This window comes from Medicago sativa, chromosome 8 (assembly GCF_051527215.1).
Source record: "Medicago sativa cultivar Bolivia chromosome 8, Bolivia_mono, whole genome shotgun sequence".
Classification (NCBI taxonomy): Eukaryota; Viridiplantae; Streptophyta; class Magnoliopsida; order Fabales; family Fabaceae; genus Medicago; species Medicago sativa.
In genome coordinates, this window is record NC_140756.1 from 4,081,118 (window position 1) to 4,107,757 (window position 26,640).

Genomic DNA, 26,640 nt, shown 5'->3' on the forward strand with positions numbered 1-26,640 from the left:
TGTATGGTGCCGATTCTGGAATACCATTTGCATATTCACAATACTCGAAATTAAAACAGTGATCAAGAGGAACTAAGTTCTATCACTTGGACAAATAACTGTTGGTTACCAATGATGAAAGTCTGCGTCATAAAAAACATACAAGAGCCTACCCGAACCATTTTAAACTGAACTGATTTACGAAAACTGAGAACCAATCTAATATTTAGAAAAATGGTTCAGTTAACTGATTTTTTTTCAAAAGGATTATGAATCAAATTAGATGAACCGGACTGTTATGAACTTAATTTACTTTCAATTTTCAAACCTAAAATCCCTTCTTTGAAACAAACAAGATGAACTGAACTTAGATAAACTTAATTTACCCTCCGTTGTTGCCACCCATCTCCGTCACTATCCACCTCCGTCGCAGCGCCATCACCGATGCAATAGATGCTCTGTTGACCCAAGTTCACTGCTTCTCCAAACATCACTCATGCCCTCTCGCTCTCGTGTCTCCAGTCTATCAAGTCTCTCTTTGTTTCATCTGCAACGCCGCTCGTCTCTGAACAAGGTACATCTCCGTCACTATCCACCTCCGTCGCAGCGCCATCACTGATGCAATAGATGCTCTGTTGACCCAAGTTCACTGCTCCTCCAAACTATCACTCTCATGCCCTCTTGCCCTCGTATCTCCAGCATATCACGGCTCCCTTTGTTTCATCTGCAACTCCGCTTGTTTCTGAACAAGGTACATGTTCTTATAGAAATTGGCAGCACGATTGTTGGTAGGTAAACTTCCATGAGATGCGAAACAAGTGCCCCATTGTGTTGATGTATTTTTATAATTTATGGGATTTGTCCAACTTGAAGAATTCCATTTCTCTGTTTGTCATAGGAATGTCATTGTTTATGGCGTGCTTTCAACCTATGAAGCACAAACACCTCTAGGACTAGCCGTGTCGTGGTGTCCGACACTCCTATGACACTTGTCCGACACGTGTCGAACAACTAAAATCGGTGTCCTAAATAAAATTGATTTATTCTTTAATTCGACATTCCTAAAACCGGTGTCTGACACATATATAACACTCATACGAGCCGTGTCGGACAACTCAATCAAATATCTAAAACATATATGTAGCGGTGTCGGTGTCCTATATTTTTTACACTAGTGGTATCAAAGTGTCGTGTCAGGTGACCGTGTCGAAGTCTATACTTCATAGCTTTCAACCCTTTTCAGCATATTAGCTTTTCTGATCCCCTCAAGGAAATTTGCACTGTCCATAGTTCAATTGTCTGATCAGTTCCTACAGAATTCATCATTAAATCCTTTTTGAGAATTCAATCTATATTCTTTGTGCCACTAAATTATATGACGATTAAAATGTAAAAGTTACTCTTGGGGATTATGTTAAATTCGCTTACTGAACGGTAAGCTCGCTTAGCAAGGAAGTCAGTGAGAAACTCAATTTATTTAAGGAATTCGCTAGGGGAGCAAGATGGTTCACTTGGCGAATTTAACAAAAATCAGTTTTTTTTTTTTTTTTCAGAACATTCTCACCAACAGCCATATTTAAACATTTTAATACAAATTAATTCTTTAACATTAATAGTTTGAGGCATGATGTGTTAGGGTGGCCAAAATGAGACCGCAAGCACATCATCTTTCTTTTTCAATTTGTTTAGGAGGAATTACATGAATCTCAGATCCAGATGATGTGGTGTCTAACTTTATTTAACAAGGCACAAATGACATCTATTACTTGATCTATGTCGACCTTGTCCTCTTTCACCCTCCATTGTTCAATTCTATCCTCTTTTATCACCTAATCATTCATTCTCCTCTCCATCAGCCATTTCTTCTTCTCTATCAACAATAGTAGCTTTCAGAGACAATTTTTTATGAGCTACTTGTTTGCGTTTCACCTCTACTTCAATAAATATCTCAACAAACGACCGACCATGGGCAATGGAGCCTTTCTATATGTGGCATGTCCATCTCTTCTATACTCCCAATAAGCCACATCTTTCACATTTTTCTACTTCTTCCTTACTTTCCGCATCTTTATAGCTGTGGTTTTATAGTTTAAAAGTACGTATTTAAAGTTATCATATCCACATGGACTCTTGCGATAATATGGCCTTTCAACCGTGACTACTGACGGAGTTAAGTTCACACAACTAATTGGATGCAAATAATTGGTCAACCAGTTGCAGTGCATATAATGTGCAATGTCTGTACTAATACTAACGGAGTTAAGTTCACACAACTAATTACACGGTTCTCGATTATCTTGGTTGACCAATTATTTGTTTTGCATGCTTATAAGTAATCAAATTATGGTTTTTGTCAAAAAAAATCAAATTATTTGTTTTGCATGCTTATAAGTAATCAAATTATGGTTTTGTCAAAAAAAAAATAATCAAAATTATGGTGCAATCAATTTTGATATTCATGATATTTTATTTTTGAGTTCTTTTTTTTTTTTGGTTACAAAGCAAATTAAAAGAAAGCAAAACGGACATAAACAGAAGCAAGGAAAAGAAAAAACAGCCAGCGCCTAATAAACAGACATCCTAATTATAGTCCATGTTTTGACCCTGTGTTATGAGATATGGTGTGCTAGAAATAAGAAATGTTTTGAGGGGACTGATGTTGATGTGGCTGCAACTGTTCAAAAGGCACAAAGATCTATTGGGAATTTTAAGAGTGCTAGTACGATGTTGGTGGAGACACTAAGTGGGGGTCCGCTTTTGCCAATATCTGATGTTCATTGGACACCTCCTTATAGTGGTTTCTATAAGCTTAATGTTGATGCAGCAGGTCCGATAGAGGGTGACAAATGGGGTATTGGTGTTGTGGTGAGAGATAATGAAGGTGTTGTCGTTGGTGCTAGTTCCTGGCAAGTCTTTTCATTACCAGATTCAGAGGTTGCAGAAGCTTTAGCTATGCGGAAGGGATTAGAATTTGCAAAAGACATGTATTTTCTGAATCTTATAGCAGAATCAGATGCTTCTAATGTGATTTCAGCTTTGAATGCTCACCAACAATCTCCCAACTATGTTGGCTCTATTATTCGAGATTGTATTAGTTTTAAGGGTAGTTTTCGTAGTATAAATTTTTTGCATGTTAGGCGTGAAGCCAACCAAGCTGCTCATTATTTAGCTAAATATGCTCTTATGAATTTAGATTCCATATGGATCGAAGAAACTCCGCCTTGTATTTCTGCAGTCTTGGCATTTGATTTATTGCCAGACTTTCATTAATGAAATCGTCTTTAATGTCAAAAAAAAAAAAAAAAAGAAGACATCCTAATTCAATATTTTATTTTGAGTTCCAAATACATTTGGACGGAATGCCGACATGGAATATAGGTTAGAATATATATATGTAGTAGTTTTTTTATTTTAGAAAATGATAGGTTAGAATAGATGCAAGGATTTATGTTGACTTTTTTATTTTAGAAAATGATAGTAGTATTTTTACTCATAAAAATGATAGTTGTTGCTATTTTCCATTTAAACTATATTATGGGTACTGAATTTGTTGTATGAATCCCGTGTAAGAATATTTTTTCTTCCTTCAAAAAAAATAACTTTATATTTTTTATATCTTGCTTTATATGATATTTTGACTTTGAATGTTGATTTGAATACAAATAAGTTTCCATTTTTAAGGGTCAAAGCACAATGGTTTGTTGCAGGCATAATATAGGCCCTTTTTTTCTAATTTTTAGTTGATAAAATATAGACACATTTAATACATAGCATATTTGACAATCTATTTATTTGCCAAATAAGACATAGAGATATGAATATTGATTATTTTTTGGGAGTGGATATGAATATTGATTATGCATGAATAAGAATAATTCTTGTAAAAAAAAAAAGAATAAGAATAATTGAAAAATCCCTTCAAAATAGAATAAATGAAAATTAAATATATTGAGTATTTGTATTTTACACCTTAAATACTACTTACACAAATATTTAAGTTTCACCTTAAAAAAAATAATTAAGTTTCTACGATATTTCTTTTTATATTTCGCTAAATATCACATAAACAATAAAATCAGAACATGTTAAGTTTTTTCTTCTTCTTTCAATTCGGACCGTAAAAGCTCCATATGTATAAAAAGTTTTTCCTCTTTTCATATATCATAAATCATGTTTGTGGTTGTTGGTCTATTTTCGCTTGACCGTTGAAAGCGAAAGGGATCCGGCTTGTGTGCACAATCACAAGTCGGTGACTGCACGCAATCAACAAGCTAATTGAAGCATTCGATCAATATTGGACGATCTAAATTTGAACATGAGAATTTTATATTCAGCAGCAAAAACAAAAATTGCTTTAAAATTTGAATCGTCTGATATCGATCGGATAAATCCCTTGTGCAAACTGTTGCTCCAAATCCAACTTCTAATGACTGTGTGGGGAAATTTTGACAGCTTATAAAACACATTTGGTTGAGGAGGGGCAAGTACATTGCAAGGATGGGAGGTTTGGACATAGAATACTACATGCCAGTGTTGGTTATGTTGTTGATACAATCTATATATTCAGGCATGAATCTTAGCACAAGAATTGCACTTTCGGAGGGTATGAGCCCTGCGGTATTTGTAATGTACCGTAGTGCTTTTGCAACCATTTTTCTTGCTCCAATTGCTTATTTATATGAGTATGCTATACTTTACTATTACTACTTCTCTTCCATTTTTTTGTTATTATTATTATTTATTAATTACTCATCTTCCCTCTCATGTCAAATGTGTTTATTAATTATTTGTTTCTTTCTTTTTTCTATTGACAGGAGAAACTCTGCCTCCTACTCCTTAGACTTGAGGAGTTTTTCCTGGATATTCATGACTTCACTAATTGGGTTTGTTTTCATTTTCTAGTAATATAAATGCATACTTACACTCATGTAAACCACAAATTCCATTTTCAAACTTAAATCTTCTTCTACATGTCCCTCAGCAAACAATAAGTAATTTTTTTTTTTTTTTTTTATAAATCATATATCTTCCACGCACAAATGTGAATACTAGTTTCTAGGGATGGCAAAGCGGGCCGGCCCGCCCCATTTAGGCCCGCCCCGTCTAAGCCCGCTAAAAACGAGACGAGACGAGCCGAGTCTAATTTTGTGACTGAGTCCAAAATCTCACTCCGCCCCGTTTAGTGGCGGGCTTGCGAGTTGGCGGGCCGGCCCGCCAAACAAAAACTTATTTTTTTTATTTCTTTTTACAACTTAATTGTTACACAAAAAACTATGTTGCTTTTATCGTAAAAAAATATAAAAGAATAGGTAGCAAGTAAATTTGTGAAAAACAAGATAATTATCAAATTGTCGAATTTAACATCATAACTAATAGCAAAATAAGGCAAATGCGCAACATAAAACAAATCATAAAATAAATCCAACTACCAAATTATAAAATAAGTCTTAAAATAAATAAACTCAACAACCAAGATAAATCCAAAAGCATGAAATAAGTCTCAAAATATATCTAAAAACCAAAATAAATCCAAAAACATGAAATAAGACTCAAATAACAAATTAAAACACGAGTTAAGCGAGCCGCCCCGCCACGCCCCGTGCCCGTCCCGTTTCCAACGAGTTAAGTGGGCCGGCCCGCCCCGCCCCGTGCCCGCCCCGTATTTTAACGAGACGAGTCGAGCCGAGCCAACTATAGAAAGTGAGTTCAAAACTTCAACTCAGCCCGCCAAAAATAGCGGGCCAAACGGGCCGGCCCGGCGGGTCAGACCCGTTTTGCCACCCTAGTAGTTTCTCGAGTTTTGTAGGATTCACATGGTCGAAAAGTCACCTCAAAAATTTCAATGTTGATGCATGTGCAAGATCAAGTTCAAAACAAATTAATCATTTTAATGTTTAAACAAATAATCTTTTTTTTAATTTGTGGAACTTGTAGTACCTTTCCGTTTTGGATCCAGGTACCTCTTCTACCTAACTCTAATTGAATGACAATTAGAGGCTAAACTGTTGTTATGACTTAGTTTTTAACTTAGTATTTATAAGTATTAAAACATTGTCATGATCATAATAACTTTTATTTTAAACATAAAAGAATTTTGGGACGGATCTGGTGATTCTTGTTTCAGACAAAAATCTCGTTTTTTTTCCCCGGAGGGAGTGAGAGATATGTGATGTCTGTTTTGATGAGAATTTTTGTCAGATTACTGCGTTCGATGTCTCGTTGAGAGCTTTGCTCTTCTATCCCTGCGGGTTGATAGGTTTAGAGACTTTTATAAAAGTTTTTTAAGTTCAAACTATCTGGTATTATGATCATGAGAAAGTTAGGATACTTTGCTTTACTTTGTTATTTAACTATGTCATAACACTGTTCGCCCTTGGTTTTCTTCATGGAAGAACCAGATCAAAATGATCTTACCACCAATCAAGAATTGGTCGAATTCCCAAACAATTTGGAAAACTTAAACAAATGGGTAATACCCTCTGTTCCTAAAAAAGAAATTTATAATTTTGGGATGTTTGACTTTAAGTCTAGAATGGCTGTTAAGACCATTGAACAGAATGTTAGAATCTCAAAAGATTCTCAAGATATATTTATGTTATGTAAAAAGGATTTAGAATCCTTTAAAGAGTATAAATATATACATGTTGGGTTAATACAAATTGCTATTAGACCTTTAACTCTGCTTGGCTTAAATACCAGTATAATGGCATACGTTAGAGATGGCAGATGCAATAATTTTAAAGAATCTTTAGCTGCTGTTATTGAGTCCAGTTTATGTCATGGACCAGTCTATTTTGATATAGCACCTAATTTAAGTTTATCTTTATCTGATAAACATTTATTCGAAGCTTTACAAATGAATATTCATACTAATGGATATGATTTTAAAGCTGGAAGTCAAATTATGACTGTTTGTTATAGGATATATTTTAAGGTTTTAAATACCCTTAATCCTAAGGCTAGACAAATAAGTCATCCTGGAACCACTACTTTGGTTAATACTAATTTATTGACCTCTAAGGTAGCCACCAATAGACTTATAAGATGGGACGAATTAGATTTCCCTGATAATTGGAATCTTCCTCGTATCGTTAACCCGGAACCTATCATGAATAGAAATGTTGAACAAATTGTTCAAACTACTGATGGAGATGTTGAAATTCGTTTTAATCCTCAGAGAATTTGTAAAATACCAAGAAGTATATCTTCTAGATATTCTTCCAACAATTTTTATTCTGTTCCTAGTAATATTTCTAGGAAATCTTTTTCAGAAGCTTCCACATCTAAAACTAAAGATGAAACTGAAACTGTTGAAAACATAATTATGAGTGACAACAAAATTCCTTATGGAATTTATGAGACTAATAATAGTCAAAAAGAAGGTAAAACCTCCCCAACTCAATCAGATTTTTAATGGATCTTACGCCTAATAGTCTGTGGAGAAAATTCATAAATGATGAATTTATGATGGAAAAATATTCTGATTTTAGAAAATGGTTTTTCAAAGAATTCCCAGATTGGGAAAGAAAGAAAATCAAGGAAGATTATTATGAACATCTTAGTATAACTCAAGAGTTCATTAGATTTGTTGAATGGTTTATAACCTATTTTCTTGATCAAAATGAAAAAGATATTTTGACTCTAAAATCTAGGTCTTGGTATATTATTGGGCAAAATGAGCCTATTCAATCTCCTTTTCCTCCTGAAAAAAGTTTAACTTTGGGAACTGACGTTGAAGCTGTTGCGTATTCGCACACTAACATAGGACCTAAAGTAGGTAATACCTTAAATAGCCTTAATGAGTTAAGCTCTATAATCAAAGCGCAAAATTTTTCTAATGCTTATTTGACTCGAATAGGAGATCAACTTTTGTCTTTAGATAAAGATATCGCGTTTTTAAAATTTTTGGTTGAAAAGAATATTGACAATCAAAAGATTATAATGAACAATTTTGAAAAAAAGGATATTCCTTCAACTTCAACTTCAAAAGGTTTTTATGACCAAATTAGTGAAACTCCTATAATTCAGCCTCCCACTAAAATTGAGAATTTCAAAATTGATGATAATTCGAATGAATTTATGAATACTTTGCAAGAAAAACTTAAGAAATTAAATCTTAATGTTATTTCTAAAGATGAAGATTCAGATAAAGAATCAGAAAATTCTAACAAGGATTTTGAAAGTGTAGAGGAACTGGCTACCATGTTCAATGATTTTAGTCTTAATGATAAGGCTGACATTAATACCGTTTATACTAAACGTGGTGTTGATAAAATTTACTACGATAGACCTTCTCCGCAAGATTTGCTTTTTGAAGAAAATGAAGATATTGTTCAAAACTCGTACTCGGGTAGGTCCATTTATGAATGGAACATTGACGGTCTAAATGATAGACAAATTGTCACGGTTATTCAGAAAATGCTTATGTATTCCACTATTTGTAAACAGCAAGGTAATTCTGATAGAAATATTGCTAGTTTTATTACCGTCGGATTTGTTGGCCAACTTAGAGGTTGGTGGGATTCGTATCTCACTGCTGCTCAAAGAGAAGAAATTCTTTCTCATAAAAAGACTATTAAAAATGAAGCCACAGGATCTGTGACTAATACTAATGAAGAAGACGCAGTGTATACTTTAAGTCTTTCAATAATAAACAATTTTGTTGGTACTAGAATACCTGTTGGAGAGCGTATTTGCACTCTTTTACAAAATTTACGTTGTCCTTCTTTGACACATTTTAGATGGTACAAGGATACCTTTTTATCAAGACTTTTCATGATAGAAGACCCGAATAGTAGTCATTGGAAAGCTAAGTTTGTGGATGGCTTACCTCATCTTTTTGCCGAAAAAATTAGGCAATCTTTAAGAAATAGAAATGATGGGATAAATATTAATTACCCAGATTTAACTTATGGTCAAATTACGAATACTTGTATTCAAGAAGGCCTTTCTTTATGTAATGACATAAAATTAAAGAATCAGCTTAAAAAGCAGAAATTAACAGAAAAACACCAATTAGGTGAATTCTGTGAACAGTTTGCCTTCGACTTAGGTAAACCGACAGTAGAAAGAAAAAACAAGAAGAAAATTAGTTCTTCTAATGATACTTCTCAAACTAAGAGAAAGAAACATCACAAGTCTTCTAATAGGAAGAAACATAGAGAAAATTTCTCTAAAAGAAAGTCTAGGGAAAATTTTCCTAGTTCTAAAAACAAAAGGAAAGCTGATAAGTTTTCGAAAGGTATTACTTGCCATAAATGCGGCAAAAGTGGTCATTATGCCACTCAATGCTGGACGAAGAAACAGCTTAATGACATAGAAGATGATAATCTTCGATCTCAACTTGAGAAAGTTTTATTTAAATACTCTGATAATGAATCAGAAGATAATAATGAGGTTATAGATCAAATTAATGATTCTTCAAGTGATAACGAGTCTATTAATAGTTCAGACTCTGATTGCCTTTGCAATGAAGAGATAGACTATTGGAAACAAATAGTCGAAATGAATGGTTTAAATGTTCTTACGGCGGAACATGATGAAGCTTTAAAAGCTATTGATAGTATTTCAGACAATAATCTGAAAAGAAAAATATTAGAATTTCTTATTAAAGATGGTTCTAATAAAGATAAAGGTCCTCAAATTATTGAGACACCCTATAGAATTAGTGAAGTCTTGTCTAGATTTCGCGAAACCAATATTAAGGAAACTCCTGTTTCTACTAATGATTTAAGAAGAGAAATTAATCTTCTTAAGGGAGAGATATCTCAGATAAAAAGAGATAATAATATATTATCTCAGCGAGTTTCTAAATTAGAAACTTTAAAAATTGAGGAAATTATTCAGGACATTCCCAAAATTGAAAATTCTAATTCTCCTACTTCCGAAGAAAAATCTGAAAATACCTTTTTAACTACTCTTCAAAGAGTTACTTCACAAAAGTGGTTTATAAAAATTACTTTAGTTATTAACAAAGAATATGTTCTAAAAAACGAAATTGCTTTGGTTGATAGTGGTGCAGATTTGAACTGCATTCAGGAAGGAATTATTCCTACAAAATATTTTTCTAAAACTACTCAATCTCTAACCCAAGCGGGAGGAGATAAACTTCAAGTTAATTATAAACTTTCTAATACTTATATTTGCAATCAAAATATTTGTTTACCTACTAATTTTATTTTGGTAAAGAATTTAACTCATAGAGTTATATTAGGAACCCCTTTTCTGCATAATATTATGCCCATCAAAAATATTGATCAAAGAGGAATTACTACTTTAATTGATAATCAAGAAATTACTTTTGAATTTATCACCAATCCTCATACTAGGATGCTTAATGAAGTTAAGGATATTCTTAACAAAAAAGAAAAACAAATATGTTTTCTTAAAGAAGAAATTAGTCTTCGCAATATTGATAATCAACTTAAGAAAGTTGAGATACAAAGACAGATTAAGTCTTTAGAGCTTCAATTCAATAATGAAGTCTGTAACGATTTTCCTAATGCTTTTTGGAATAGAAAGAAACATATTGTTTCTCTACCCTATATTGATGACTTTAATGAAAGTCAAATTCCTACTAAGGCTAGACCGGCTCAAATGAATGATGCCTATCAAGATTTATGTAGGAAAGAGATTCAATCTCTTCTTGACAAAGGATTAATTAGAAAATCTAAATCTCCTTGGAGTTGTACTGCGTTTTACGTTGATAATGCAGCTGAAAAGGAACGTGGTGTTCCTAGGCTTGTTATTAATTATAAACCTCTTAATAAGGTTTTAAAATGGATTAGGTATCCTATTCCTAACAAGAAAGATTTACTTGACAGATTAGCAACTGCTGCTATATTTTCAAAATTTGATATGAAATCTGGTTATTGGCAGATTCAAGTTAAAGAATCTGACAGATATAAAACTGCCTTTACAGTTCCTTTTGGTCAATTTGAATGGTTGGTTATGGCTTTTGGTTTAAAAAACGCGCCATCAGAATTTCAAAAAATTATGAATGATATTTTTGAGTCATACTCAGAATTTATTATTGTTTACATTGATGATGTTTTAGTCTTTTCTAAAACTATAGATCAGCATGTTAAACATTTAAAGATCTTCAAAGAAGTGGTCAAAAGAAGTGGGCTTGTTGTCTCTGCGCCCAAGATGAAATTATTCCAGACTAAAATTAGATTTCTGGGTCATACAATTGATAAGGGAACTATTATTCCTATTGATAGAAGTATTGAATTTGCTTCTAAATTTCCAGATATTATTTTGGATAAAACCCAATTACAGAGATTTTTAGGTAGTCTTAATTATGTGTCTGACTACTATGAGTATTTGTCTAAAGATACAGCCATTTTGTACAATAGACTAAAATCCAAACCTAAGCCCTGGACGGACGAACATACTCATGCTGTTCGTAGGATTAAGAGTAAAGTCAAAAATTTGCCTTGCCTTTCTCTAGCCAATCCTAATTATTTCAAAATTGTTGAAACTGATGCTTCCAATTTGGGTTATGGGGGAATCCTTAAACAAGTTAACCCTACTTCTAATAAAGAAGTATTAGTTAGATTTACTTCAGGAAAATGGAATCCTACCCAATCCAAGTATTCTATGGTTAAGAAAGAAATGCTTTCTATCATAAAATGTATCTCTAAATTTCAGAGTGATTTACTTAATCAAAAGTTTTTGCTTAGGATTGATTGTAGTGCGGCAAAACCTATTATTGAAAAAGATGTTAAAAATCTTGTAGCAAAACAAATCTTTGCTAATTGGCAGGCTCAATTATCTGCCTTTGAATTTGATATTCAATATATTAAAGGAGAAAATAACTCTCTTGCTGACTTCTTAACTCGTGAATTTTTGCAGGGATATGACAACCCCTTATAGGGGAAGAGGAGGTCGTGGCCAATATGGTCGTGGCTATCAAGGGAGCAATAATATGTTGCCCCAAGCTCAAACTGATCCTAATATTCCAGTCATTGGTAACTGGTCTATGGTACAGTACAACAAAGGAAGACCTAATACTTCCAACATAAAGAAAGAAAAAGAAGAAGCATCTTCTTCGACAACAACCAAAAGTAAGAATATTTCTTACAAGCAAATAACTCTGGAAGAATCTTCCCAAGAGTATTTAGAAAACCCTATTAATGAAACCATCATGTATATTGATGATGAAGATCTTTCACTAAATAATAGTGATGGTTGGACTATTAAAGACAGATATTTGGATACTAGATGTTATCCAGGTATGGCTGGTAAATCTAGACCTCACCTTGAAATGCTTTTGATCGGATCAGGATCAGTTACCATTACTCATAATCACCATAATGGTAATACTAAAGACTTTATTAGTTTTTCTAAATGTCACATTAACAAAATTTTACTTCCTAAAGACTGGGGAATAAACCCCAATAATGAAAAGGCTATTATAGATAGTCAAAACAATCCTATTAATTTCAACTATTGGGATTATGTTAACGCTTTTACCCACATGTTTTATTACCAGAATCCTAAGAACAAGCATTCTTGGTTCTTTTCTATTAACCCAGAAATTGTGGAAAAATCTATCCCAAACTGGTTTTTTTCTTGGTGGCAAAAATTTGGTCCATCTTTAGAAATTCTTCCTGAAGAAATACAAAATTTGTATACCTCTTGGTGTAATACTAGCCCTTTAATTGAAAAGGTTGCATCTAGTAAACTTATTACAGGACAATGTCCTTGTCTGTTTTTCTGTAAATTTCAAATTCCTTGGATTTGGAGATGGAATATCACTATCTCTAAAGACAAGTTTAATGTTCCTATTCTCCAAAGAAATTTCTTTTATAAATTTTGGACTAATATGAGTTCAGACGACCTTAAAATTTTGATTGATAAAATAAAGGCTTCTATCTCATCAGATAAAGTCAAGAGTGTTAAAAATTCCAACACTCAAAACTTCTCTATGAATGAAGTAAAAACTTATTTTCAGAGGAAATATCCTCAAGAGACTAATGATCAAATTAAGGTCAGAGTTCTTGATTTCATGAAAGATCAGTTTTTCTGCTCTTTCCCAGAAGATAATATGTCAGTCTCATCAAAAGGATCCAAAGAAATTGATGAAGACGAAGATGTTCTACCTGGTGAGTCTCAACCAGATCCAACGATGGAAGATATTTGGGACTCTATGATTGAAATTGTCGCCAGCAAAGCCAAATAATTTCCCGTAGCAATTATCTCAAAGAATCTTTTGTTGGACAATATGTCCCTTTCAGCTTTTGCTTTAGTCGTGATCAGCTTTAGCTTTAGCTTTTTCTTTTGCTTTTTCTTTTTGACAACTTTGTAAAAGTTGTTTGTCTTGTTGTATTTATTGTCAAAGTGACGATGGGGCCCATTGTGCACCCGGCTTTAACAATAATGTTGTTTTGTCGTTTGCTTGTGGCTACCGAATGTTTAGGTCGCCTTTTACCGGTTCAAATAGTGAACCTTTTTTCCTATATATAGGAAGTTTATTTTCATTCAGAAGCACGCTTTGCTTCCGCCTTGTAATCTTTTCTCAGTTTATACATAAAATCTTTTAACTTTGTGTAATATCTTGCACCTTTAATCTATATTTCTGAGCATCAAGAACAACTTTTGGTATCATCGCCTTTCCGTTTTGGATCCAGGTACCTCTTCTACCTAACTCTAATTGAATGACAATTAGAGGCTAAACTGTTGTTATGACTTAGTTTTTAACTTAGTATTTATAAGTATTAAAACATTGTCATGATCATAATAACTTTTATTTTAAACATAAAAGAATTTTGGGACGGATCTGGTGATTCTTGTTTCAGACAAAAATCTCGTTTTTTTCCCCGGAGGGAGTGAGAGATATGTGATGTCTGTTTTGATGAGAATTTTTGTCAGATTACTGCGTTCGATGTCTCGTTGAGAGCTTTGCTCTTCTATCCCTGCGGGTTGATAGGTTTAGAGACTTTTATAAAAGTTTTTTAAGTTCAAACTATCTGGTATTATGATCATGAGAAAGTTAGGATACTTTGCTTTACTTTGTTATTTAACTATGTCATAACACTGTTCGCCCTTGGTTTTCTTCATGGAAGAACCAGATCAAAATGATCTTACCACCAATCAAGAATTGGTCGAATTCCCAAACAATTTGGAAAACTTAAACAAATGGGTAATACCCTCTGTTCCTAAAAAAGAAATTTATAATTTTGGGATGTTTGACTTTAAGTCTAGAATGGCTGTTAAGACCATTGAACAGAATGTTAGAATCTCAAAAGATTCTCAAGATATATTTATGTTATGTAAAAAGGATTTAGAATCCTTTAAAGAGTATAAATATATACATGTTGGGTTAATACAAATTGCTATTAGACCTTTAACTCTGCTTGGCTTAAATACCAGTATAATGGCATACGTTAGAGATGGCAGATGCAATAATTTTAAAGAATCTTTAGCTGCTGTTATTGAGTCCAGTTTATGTCATGGACCAGTCTATTTTGATATAGCACGTAATTTAAGTTTATCTTTATCTGATAAACATTTATTCGAAGCTTTACAAATGAATATTCATACTAATGGATATGATTTTAAAGCTGGAAGTCAAATTATGACTGTTTGTTATAGGATATATTTTAAGGTTTTAAATACCCTTAATCCTAAGGCTAGACAAATAAGTCATCCTGGAACCACTACTTTGGTTAATACTAATTTATTGACCTCTAAGGTAGCCACCAATAGACTTATAAGATGGGACGAATTAGATTTCCCTGATAATTGGAATCTTCCTCGTATCGTTAACCCGGAACCTATCATGAATAGAAATGTTGAACAAATTGTTCAAACTACTGATGGAGATGTTGAAATTCGTTTTAATCCTCAGAGAATTTGTAAAATACCAAGAAGTATATCTTCTAGATATTCTTCCAACAATTTTTATTCTGTTCCTAGTAATATTTCTAGGAAATCTTTTTCAGAAGCTTCCACATCTAAAACTAAAGATGAAACTGAAACTGTTGAAAACATAATTATGAGTGACAACAAAATTCCTTATGGAATTTATGAGACTAATAATAGTCAAAAAGAAGGTAAAACCTCCCCAACTCAATCAGATTTTTAATGGATCTTACGCCTAATAGTCTGTGGAGAAAATTCATAAATGATGAATTTATGATGGAAAAATATTCTGATTTTAGAAAATGGTTTTTCAAAGAATTCCCAGATTGGGAAAGAAAGAAAATCAAGGAAGATTATTATGAACATCTTAGTATAACTCAAGAGTTCATTAGATTTGTTGAATGGTTTATAACCTATTTTCTTGATCAAAATGAAAAAGATATTTTGACTCTAAAATCTAGGTCTTGGTATATTATTGGGCAAAATGAGCCTATTCAATCTCCTTTTCCTCCTGAAAAAAGTTTAACTTTGGGAACTGACGTTGAAGCTGTTGCGTATTCGCACACTAACATAGGACCTAAAGTAGGTAATACCTTAAATAGCCTTAATGAGTTAAGCTCTATAATCAAAGCGCAAAATTTTTCTAATGCTTATTTGACTCGAATAGGAGATCAACTTTTGTCTTTAGATAAAGATATCGCGTTTTTAAAATTTTTGGTTGAAAAGAATATTGACAATCAAAAGATTATAATGAACAATTTTGAAAAAAAGGATATTCCTTCAACTTCAACTTCAAAAGGTTTTTATGACCAAATTAGTGAAACTCCTATAATTCAGCCTCCCACTAAAATTGATAATTTCAAAATTGATGATAATTCGAATGAATTTATGAATACTTTGCAAGAAAAACTTAAGAAATCAAATCTTAATGTTATTTCTAAAGATGAAGATTCAGATAAAGAATCAGAAAATTCTAACAAGGATTTTGAAAGTGTAGAGGAACTGGCTACCATGTTCAATGATTTTAGTCTTAATGATAAGGCTGACATTAATACCGTTTATACTAAACGTGGTGTTGATAAAATTTACTACGATAGACCTTCTCCGCAAGATTTGCTTTTTGAAGAAAATGAAGATATTGTTCAAAACTCGTACTCGGGTAGGTCCATTTATGAATGGAACATTGACGGTCTAAATGATAGACAAATTGTCACGGTTATTCAGAAAATGCTTATGTATTCCACTATTTGTAAACAGCAAGGTAATTCTGATAGAAATATTGCTAGTTTTATTACCGTCGGATTTGTTGGCCAACTTAGAGGTTGGTGGGATTGGTATCTCACTGCTGCTCAAAGAGAAGAAATTCTTTCTCATAAAAAGACTATTAAAAATGAAGCCACAGGATCTGTGACTAATACTAATGAAGAAGACGCAGTGTATACTTTAAGTCTTTCAATAATAAACAATTTTGTTGGTACTAGAATACCTGTTGGAGAGCGTATTTGCACTCTTTTACAAAATTTACGTTGTCCTTCTTTGACACATTTTAGACGGTACAAGGATACCTTTTTATCAAGACTTTTCATGATAGAAGACCCGAATAGTAGTCATTGGAAAGCTAAGTTTGTGGATGGCTTACCTCATCTTTTTGCCGAAAAAATTAGGCAATCTTTAAGAAATAGAAATGATGGGATAAATATTAATTACCCAGATTTAACTTATGGTCAAATTACGAATACTTGTATTCAAGAAGGCCTTTCTTTATGTAATGACATAAAATTAAAGAATCAGCTTAAAAAGCAGAAATTAACAGAAAAACACCAATTAGGTGAATTCTGTGAACAGTTTGCCTTCGACTTAGGTAAACCGACAGTAGAAAGAAAAAACAAGAAGAAAATTAGTTCTTCTAATGATACTTCTCAAACTAAGAGAAAGAAACATCACAAGTCTTCTAATAGGAAGAAACATAGAGAAAATTTCTCTAAAAGAAAGTCTAGGGAAAATTTTCCTAGTTCTAAAAACAAAAGGAAAGCTGATAAGTTTTCGAAAGGTATTACTTGCCATAAATGCGGCAAAAGTGGTCATTATGCCACTCAATGCTGGACGAAGAAACAGCTTAATGACATAGAAGATGATAATCTTCGATCTCAACTTGAGAAAGTTTTATTTAAATACTCTGATAATGAATCAGAAGATAATAATGAGGTTATAGATCAAATTAATGATTCTTCAAGTGATAACGAGTCTATTAATAGTTCAGACTCTGATTGCCTTTGCAATGAAGAGATAGACTATTGGAAACAAATAGTCGAAATGAATGGTTTAAATGTTCTTACGGCGGAACATGATGAAGCTTTAAAAGCTATTGATAGTATTTCAGACAATAATCTGAAAAGAAAAATATTAGAATTTCTTATTAAAGATGGTTCTAATAAAGATAAAGGTCCTCAAATTATTGAGACACCCTATAGAATTAGTGAAGTCTTGTCTAGATTTCGCGAAACCAATATTAAGGAAACTCCTGTTTCTACTAATGATTTAAGAAGAGAAATTAATCTTCTTAAGGGAGAGATATCTCAGATAAAAAGAGATAATAATATATTATCTCAGCGAGTTTCTAAATTAGAAACTTTAAAAATTGAGGAAATTATTCAGGACATTCCCAAAATTGAAAATTCTAATTCTCCTACTTCCGAAGAAAAATCTGAAAATACCTTTTTAACTACTCTTCAAAGAGTTACTTCACAAAAGTGGTTTATAAAAATTACTTTAGTTATTAACAAAGAATATGTTCTAAAAAACGAAATTGCTTTGGTTGATAGTGGTGCAGATTTGAACTGCATTCAGGAAGGAATTATTCCTACAAAATATTTTTCTAAAACTACTCAATCTCTAACCCAAGCGGGAGGAGATAAACTTCAAGTTAATTATAAACTTTCTAATACTTATATTTGCAATCAAAATATTTGTTTACCTACTAATTTTATTTTGGTAAAGAATTTAACTCATAGAGTTATATTAGGAACCCCTTTTCTGCATAATATTATGCCCATCAAAAATATTGATCAAAGAGGAATTACTACTTTAATTGATAATCAAGAAATTACTTTTGAATTTATCACCAATCCTCATACTAGGATGCTTAATGAAGTTAAGGATATTCTTAACAAAAAAGAAAAACAAATATGTTTTCTTAAAGAAGAAATTAGTCTTCGCAATATTGATAATCAACTTAAGAAAGTTGAGATACAAAGACAGATTAAGTCTTTAGAGCTTCAATTCAATAATGAAGTCTGTAACGATTTTCCTAATGCTTTTTGGAATAGAAAGAAACATATTGTTTCTCTACCCTATATTGATGACTTTAATGAAAGTCAAATTCCTACTAAGGCTAGACCGGCTCAAATGAATGATGCCTATCAAGATTTATGTAGGAAAGAGATTCAATCTCTTCTTGACAAAGGATTAATTAGAAAATCTAAATCTCCTTGGAGTTGTACTGCGTTTTACGTTGATAATGCAGCTGAAAAGGAACGTGGTGTTCCTAGGCTTGTTATTAATTATAAACCTCTTAATAAGGTTTTAAAATGGATTAGGTATCCTATTCCTAACAAGAAAGATTTACTTGACAGATTAGCAACTGCTGCTATATTTTCAAAATTTGATATGAAATCTGGTTATTGGCAGATTCAAGTTAAAGAATCTGACAGATATAAAACTGCCTTTACAGTTCCTTTTGGTCAATTTGAATGGTTGGTTATGGCTTTTGGTTTAAAAAACGCGCCATCAGAATTTCAAAAAATTATGAATGATATTTTTGAGTCATACTCAGAATTTATTATTGTTTACATTGATGATGTTTTAGTCTTTTCTAAAACTATAGATCAGCATGTTAAACATTTAAAGATCTTCAAAGAAGTGGTCAAAAGAAGTGGGCTTGTTGTCTCTGCGCCCAAGATGAAATTATTCCAGACTAAAATTAGATTTCTGGGTCATACAATTGATAAGGGAACTATTATTCCTATTGATAGAAGTATTGAATTTGCTTCTAAATTTCCAGATATTATTTTGGATAAAACCCAATTATAGAGATTTTTAGGTAGTCTTAATTATGTGTCTGACTACTATGAGTATTTGTCTAAAGATACAGCCATTTTGTACAATAGACTAAAATCCAAACCTAAGCCCTGGACGGACGAACATACTCATGCTGTTCGTAGGATTAAGAGTAAAGTCAAAAATTTGCCTTGCCTTTCTCTAGCCAATCCTAATTATTTCAAAATTGTTGAAACTGATGCTTCCAATTTGGGTTATGGGGGAATCCTTAAACAAGTTAACCCTACTTCTAATAAAGAAGTATTAGTTAGATTTACTTCAGGAAAATGGAATCCTACCCAATCCAAGTATTCTACGGTTAAGAAAGAAATGCTTTCTATCATAAAATGTATCTCTAAATTTCAGAGTGATTTACTTAATCAAAAGTTTTTGCTTAGGATTGATTGTAGTGCGGCAAAACCTATTATTGAAAAAGATGTTAAAAATCTTGTAGCAAAACAAATCTTTGCTAATTGGCAGGCTCAATTATCTGCCTTTGAATTTCATATTCAATATATTAAAGGAGAAAATAACTCTCTTGCTGACTTCTTAACTCGTGAATTTTTGCAGGGATATGACAACCCCTTATAGGGGAAGAGGAGGTCGTGGCCAATATGGTCGTGGCTATCAAGGGAGCAATAATATGTTGCCCCAAGCTCAAACTGATCCTAATATTCCAGTCATTGGTAACTGGTCTATGGTACAGTACAACAAAGGAAGACCTAATACTTCCAACATAAAGAAAGAAAAAGAAGAAGCATCTTCTTCGACAACAACCAAAAGTAAGAATATTTCTTACAAGCAAATAACTCTGGAAGAATCTTCCCAAGAGTATTTAGAAAACCCTATTAATGAAACCATCATGTATATTGATGATGAAGATCTTTCACTAAATAATAGTGATGGTTGGACTATTAAAGACAGATATTTGGATACTAGATGTTATCCAGGTATGGCTGGTAAATCTAGACCTCACCTTGAAATGCTTTTGATCGGATCAGGATCAGTTACCATTACTCATAATCACCATAATGGTAATACTAAAGACTTTATTAGTTTTTCTAAATGTCACATTAACAAAATTTTACTTCCTAAAGACTGGGGAATAAACCCCAATAATGAAAAGGCTATTATAGATAGTCAAAACAATCCTATTAATTTCAACTATTGGGATTATGTTAACGCTTTTACCCACATGTTTTATTACCAGAATCCTAAGAACAAGCATTCTTGGTTCTTTTCTATTAACCCAGAAATTGTGGAAAAATCTATCCCAAACTGGTTTTTTTCTTGGTGGCAAAAATTTGGTCCATCTTTAGAAATTCTTCCTGAAGAAATACAAAATTTGTATACCTCTTGGTGTAATACTAGCCCTTTAATTGAAAAGGTTGCATCTAGTAAACTTATTACAGGACAATGTCCTTGTCTGTTTTTCTGTAAATTTCAAATTCCTTGGATTTGGAGATGGAATATCACTATCTCTAAAGACAAGTTTAATGTTCCTATTCTCCAAAGAAATTTCTTTTATAAATTTTGGACTAATATGAGTTCAGACGACCTTAAAATTTTGATTGATAAAATAAAGGCTTCTATCTCATCAGATAAAGTCAAGAGTGTTAAAAATTCCAACACTCAAAACTTCTCTATGAATGAAGTAAAAACTTATTTTCAGAGGAAATATCCTCAAGAGACTAATGATCAAATTAAGGTCAGAGTTCTTGATTTCATGAAAGATCAGTTTTTCTGCTCTTTCCTAGAAGATAATATGTCAGTCTCATCAAAAGGATCCAAAGAAATTGATGAAGACGAAGATGTTCTACCTGGTGAGTCTCAACCAGATCCAACGATGGAAGATATTTGGGACTCTATGATTGAAATTGTCGCCAGCAAAGCCAAATAATTTCCCGTAGCAATTATCTCAAAGAATCTTTTGTTGGACAATATGTCCCTTTCAGCTTTTGCTTTAGTCGTGATCAGCTTTAGCTTTAGCTTTTTCTTTTGCTTTTTCTTTTTGACAACTTTGTAAAAGTTGTTTGTCTTGTTGTATTTATTGTCAAAGTGACGATGGGGCCCATTGTGCACCCGGCTTTAACAATAATGTTGTTTTGTCGTTTGCTTGTGGCTACCGAATGTTTAGGTCGCCTTTTACCGGTTCAAATAGTGAACCTTTTTTCCTATATATAGGAAGTTTATTTTCATTCAGAAGCACGCTTTGCTTCCGCCTTGTAATCTTTTCTCAGTTTATACATAAAATCTTTTAACTTTGTGTAATATCTTGCACCTTTAATCTATATTTCTGAGCATCAAGAACAACTTTTGGTATATATATATATATATATATATATATATATATATATATATATATATATATATATTGTTGTTATTTTATTTGGTTGGATGTGAGATTGGTAAATCTTTTCACTTTTTTTTTGTTGTTTCTGTAGTGCGTTGTATCAAAATTTATATTTTGAGGGTCTATGTCTATCTTCTGCTTCAATTGCAAGTGTCATGAACAATCTTATTCCAGCAATCACATTTGTAATAGCAGCCTTTGTAGGGTAAATTTCTAACTACACTCAACCTGTTTTTGTTGCCCCATCAAATTTCAAACAAATATGTCTCAATTAATTTGAAATCGATTATATTACAGAATGGAGAAATTCAATATTCGAAGTATGAGAACTATAGCCAAAATAGTGGGAACAATAATATGTGTTTGTGGAGCAATGTCCATCGCATTGTTGAAGGGTCCAAAACTTTTAAATGCAGAAAATATACCTTCAAAATTAATCATGGCCACAACCTCGAGAAGTGATGAGAACAACTGGTCTCTTGGATGTCTATTTCTTTTGGGAAGTACTGTTGGGTGGTCAATTTGGCTCATTTTACAGGTATTTAATTATTATATATTTTTTAATTAAGTGTTTATATTATAAGTGCTTATCATATAACTGCTTATGTATAAGTTGGTTTTACGGTAAAATATAAAATAAAGTCAAACCATTTTCATATAAGTTATGTGTCATTTTTGTAAGTTATTCTAGAAGGCATATGAAAATAAGCTGAAAATAACTTATGAATAGATTATAATTTATAAGTTGTTTTCATAAACTTTTCAAACATACTCACAAGATCGTATGCTAATAGCTAAATTCAGATAAGTCAATTCAAACGGGTATATGGTAAAAAAATTAAAAGCAGGGGGAATAAATGGACATGGTTGGATAGACTTAGTTTTGTTTATCGACTGGCATAAATACTTGTGATAATGTTCGAGAGAGTTTATAAAATAGCTAATGATATGTTCATAAGTTTTTTTTTTAGCTAACTTTCATAAGTTTACCAAGAAAACTTATGAAAACAACTTATATTTTAAATGAAAACAATTTAACTTTATTTTATTTTATATTTTTTATAAAAATATCTTACGCATGTTTACCAAGAAAACTTATGAAAACAACTTATGTATGAAAACAATTTAACTTTATTTTATTTTATATTTGTTATAAAAATATCTTACGTATAAATGTTTATCATGATAAATACTATTTATGTTAGGGAAACGATAGATACAGTGACAAAATTTATCAAGAAAATTTTAAGATAGTGTATTTGCTAACACCTTTCCTTAATTACACACCATTACCTCCCTTGATTTCCGCCAAATAACAAATTTAATTGGTTGAGACCTTTTCTTGATAAATTCTTGATTAAAACTTTCTAGATAAATAGCAATGCTCTTATGTTATAAGGTGCAAGTTAAACTATTTATTCAACTCTAAGAAAAACAATCTTTAAATGCATTTTTTATATCGAAACATATCACAGCCCAAGATATTCTAGCATATTAGCTTTCAAAATATTACAGAAATTAAGTTATGAATCTAATTTATTATATACCCATATGTAAAACTTTTTTTTTCATATACATTCAATCAAATCATTTTATGATGCCACTTGTTTAGGTCAACTCCAAAATTATCTCTACACATATATCTTTGGAATGATCTTATTGGATGCATGTGTAAAAAAATGTTAAGCCATTAATATTTAGTAATTAATTTTTTTGGTTATTTATGTAATTTTGCATGATCCCTATACATTTAAGAGTAATGCATAAGATACCGAAATTTTTCCCCCACCAGGTTCACGAGGTACGTTTTTCACTACTTTGACCAAACTTATAGCACAACCGCCTCTTTTATTCCACCAATTTCAGAATTTATAACCTACCACCATTTAGCACATCATCATTCGTGATTATTTACGATAAATTCCTTCGCACATTTAAATGTATATTTTCTCAGTCTCGTTACTAGAGATTTATGAAAGAGATTTGATTTGAAATAGAATGCATAATTATGAACTAACCTTTTTTTAGAAGTAAGAACTAACCTTAATTTTCAATTATTCTGGAATATATGCGATCAAAGCAAGCTCGATCGTTATTCTGTTTATATAATAGGCTTAAATATGTGATTCGTCCCTGCAAATAGGGGTCGCTTAAAATTTCGTTCCTGCAATCGCTAATCCTTTTTTTTTTGCCCCTGCAAAGTTTAATCAGTTAAAAATTCGTCCTTTGACCCAATTAATTACTGCCACGTCAGCATTTACCAAAAATGGCATGGGAATTGACGAAAATACCCCTGGCTTATTTTTTTCCTTAAAAAAAAAAAATTTAAAATTTTGAATTTTTTTTTAAAATTAAAAAAAATAATTAAAAATCATAAAAAATTTCGGACAAAAAAATGTTAAAATTAAAACTGAAATTTTTCGGAGAAAAAATTGTAAAAAAAAATTCGGGAAAAATCTGGAAAAAAAAATTTTTTGAAGGAAAAAAAAAATAAGCCAGGGGTATTTTCGTCAATTCCCATGCCATTTTTGGTAAATTGCTGACGTGGCAGTGATTAACTGGGTCAAAGGACGAATTTTTAACTGATTAAACTTTGCAGGGGCAAAAAAAAAGGATTAACGATTGCAGGGACGAAATTTTAAGCGACCCCTATTTGCAGGGACGAATAACATATTTAAGCCTGTATAATATAACAATACTCCTTGTATATATATCTTCCTCAGGTTCCATCCTACGCAAGCCATCCTAATTATTTATCATTGTCAGCCTGGATGTGTATAATGTCAACATTACAATCATCAATTGCGGCACTATTCTTGGAGCCAGACTTGTATGCATAAGATTAAGTCTCTAGTTCAACTCGGTTGCACTTTATATGCAGTATGCATGTGGTTGAATTTTCATGATGATATAATAATAATACTTGTATATATATAATTTTGTAATAAACATATACTATTTTGCAGGGAATTATGGGATCTGCAGTTGTATTCTGTCTCCAAGCATGGTGCATTAAAAAGAGAGGACCTCTCTTCTCTGCAATGTTTAGTCCTCTCACAACAATAATTGTGACTGTATTGGCTGCCTTGTTTAATTTCTTCATGAGGAGATATACACCGGAAGGTATTAATATTTAATTAGTTCTAACAATGAAGATTAATTCTGAATTATTAATCTAATTAAATGATGCATGCATGCTTATGATTCATGTGTTTTTAGCTTAATAGGCGCAATTGGAGTGATCATTGGCTTGTATATTGTGCTTTGGGGTAAAGCTGAAGATGTAGTTGATGTTAAAGAGAAGATAAATCCAAAATCAGTGGCTAATGAGACAGAGGAAGTGACATTTTCGAATAATGAATCTTGTGGAGAAGCAAACTGTAAAATTGATTTGGAAGAACCTCTTTTAACCAATTTTTTGAAAACTAGATCGGAGATTGAATCAACGAATTCTTTGAGTCATGGTTCAATTGATTCAACTAGTTGAAACATAGTCGAATCATATCATTAATAAATAAAGATAGTTTGAATAATTGTACTTAAAAGATGATATTTTTATGAGTACAATATTATATGGTAATATACTTTATTCAAAAAAATTATATGGTTATATACGGTCAACATATCAATCAAACCATGGATGGATCTAGAAATTTCAAAAAGGGGTCATAATTATTTACTATAAATTCTATATATTTGTAGATTATCTACATAAATTAATAAGCTGCAATAAAATGATGGGATAATTATCGTTAAGCAACAAATTATAGATTATAAAAATAAAAATATATCATTGCATATCCAAAAAATTAAGACTTTTTTTTTTAAGAAGTCAAATTAGCCTATCGAAATTGGTTCCAAGGAGAATCAAACTGAAAACTTGAGAGTATCAAACTCTAAGTTCTCAAGCTAACACCATTAAACCATCTAAAATGGGTTAAAAGTTACATAGATTTTAATACCTCAGAATTATAATTATTGGCAATGAATCTTCATATTTTGAAAACGCTCTAGGATTTTTGTAAAGAATGTTGCTGATTTTTTTCTACTTCATAAACATATTGAGACTCAAACGTTGATCTTCTTTCACAATATTTTTCAATTTCTAGTATATTATAGAACACTAATTAATGACTTTAATTCTAATACTTGTAGAATATTCTATGATGTGGATGGAAGTGTTTTTTTTTTTTTTTCACTATTGATATTTGGCTCAAAATTGATGTTGAAGTATCCGTAAAATCTTGGCATGATTTGGGAGATTGTGGCGGGGAGGAAAGTATCGTGGCGTGATTTGAGGACCAGGTTCAATACTAGGTATGAACTTTGAATCGTTGCACAATTTCTCAGGAACTGAACTGAACGCTATATAAGGTTTTATTAAAACACACCTACACCCCCTATAGTTTGGAAAAAACTTCCACCTCTCTTATTTGTTCCATGAGTAATGTACTTTCCCCCTTTAATTTAACACTAATGTACATTATTTCACTGTTCACAACAAAATCTCTCCTTCATCTTCATTCAGAAATTTAGGAGGGAACCAGAAAAGAGTTTAGTCTTGGACACTGGTTGTTCTTATCATATGTGTTCGAGAAAGCAATATTTTGAATTTTTGTAGCTAAAAGAAGGTGGAGTCGTCCGGCTCGGAAACAAGGCTTGTGAGGTCCAAGGTATGGGTACCGTTCGTCTAAATATGTTTGATCACCGTGAATTCCTTTGAAGGCATGTGAGATATGATCCTGAACGTATGCAAAATGTAATTTCCATAAGCATGTTTGATAGTCTAGGTTATTGCACGAAAATTGAGCAAGAGATGTGTAAATTTCGCATGGTGCATTAATTACTCTTAAATGTTCTAATGTTTGATTTATACATTTTAGATGGTTCCGTTGTAATTGGTCATGCATCGTTAGCTAGTGAAGCATCTCATAATAAATTTGAATATTGGCATTTAAGATTACGACATGTCAGTGAAAGAAGTTTAGTAGAACTAGCTAAACAAGGTTTTCCAGGAAAAGAAAAATTGGATAAGCTAGAATTTTATGACCATTGCATACTAGACAAACAACATGAGTGAAGTTCGAAAGCGGTATGCATTCAGATCTTTGGGTTCTTCTTAGACACTTAATCATGGGGATAGACTCCCGCTCGTGAACTTTTCTCCATCACTTCATATTCACAAAAAAAAAAATGTATTTTGAAAACTAGCAGTACTCTCTTCATCCTAAATTATAAGCCGCTTTGAACAAAAATTCTAAATTATAAGTCATTTTACACTAGCAATAAAACATTAATGTTATTTTTTTTGTGAACATGATGTTATTTTTTCTATTATACCTTTA

General features: G+C 32.0%; 1 pseudogene; it reads left to right on the forward strand.

Moving 5' to 3' along the window:
* Positions 1 to 4,476: 4,476 nt before the first annotated feature.
* LOC146896263 (WAT1-related protein At4g30420-like) lies at positions 4,477 to 24,782 on the forward strand (annotated as a pseudogene).
* The last annotated feature ends 1,858 nt before the right edge of the window (positions 24,783 to 26,640 follow it).